The sequence below is a fragment of the Schistocerca gregaria genome, unplaced genomic scaffold (assembly GCF_023897955.1).
Source record: "Schistocerca gregaria isolate iqSchGreg1 unplaced genomic scaffold, iqSchGreg1.2 ptg000362l, whole genome shotgun sequence".
Taxonomy (NCBI): Eukaryota; Metazoa; Arthropoda; class Insecta; order Orthoptera; family Acrididae; genus Schistocerca; species Schistocerca gregaria.
Window position 1 is genome coordinate 1,941,342 of NW_026061819.1, and position 1,029 is coordinate 1,942,370.

The following is a 1,029-nucleotide window of genomic DNA, read 5'->3' on the forward strand; positions in this document are numbered from 1 at the left end:
TTTTCCGTGTGTTTTTGCTTTTAGGAAGCTTTAATTGTCGACTGCTATTAATAGTGTTCCATAGATTTCGTGTTAGTTTTGAATACAGTCAGAGAGAGTCCCTTTAGTGAGCCATAGTGCCAGTAGTGCTAGTGTTTGTTTTCAATACAGTCCAGAGACGGGTAGTGCTATTTTCATTGTTTTCTACAAGAAGTGGCTAGCAATCACAGTTTAGTCAATAATCAGCCGCCTTTAGTGAATTAGCAGTAGTTAAAAGTTGATTAAGTCTCTTCAGTAAATTAATTCCTTAGGATGGATAGGATGTATGACTGCTGTGTACGGACGCACGAGGAGCTGGCCACTCTTCACGAACAGCTGAGCGTGTTGATGGCCGCGGTCATCCGTCTTCAGGCTGCTGCCTCGGAGTGTAGCGGCAGTAGGGAGTCTGGTGCGTCGCAAGGTACACCCCAGGTGTTACATGCTTCACCCACTGTCCCTTCTGTCGAGATACCTTCGCGGGTACCGGGCGCGGTTGGGCCACCCTCTCTGCTAGGGGAGTGGCGGGTTCAGTGGCGTTCGCGGCGCACGAGGCGGAGGGTCAATGTGGAGGCTGGCCGTGTGGCATCGCCCGCTCTGTCTGTGAGTGGACATGTGGCTGCTCCTTCAGCAAGGTCCGAGCAGGCACACGGGGGGAGGGGTTTATTAGTTATTGGGAGCTCCAACGTTAGGAGGGTGATGGAGCCCCTTAGGGAAATAGCGGAAAGGTCGGGGAAGAAGGCCAGTGTTCACTCTGTCTGCTTGCCGGGGGTCTCATCCGAGATGTGAAGGAGGCCCTACCGGCGGCGATAGAGAGCACTGGGTGCACCTGACTGCAAATTGTTGCTCATGTCGGCACCAATGACTCCTGCCGTCTGGGTTCAGAGGTCATCCTCAGTTCGTACAGGCGGTTGGCGGAATTGGTGAAGGCGGAAAGCCTCGCTTGCGGGGTGGAATCTGAGCTAACTATTTGTAGTATCGTTCCCAGAACCGATCGCGGTCCTCTGGTTTGGA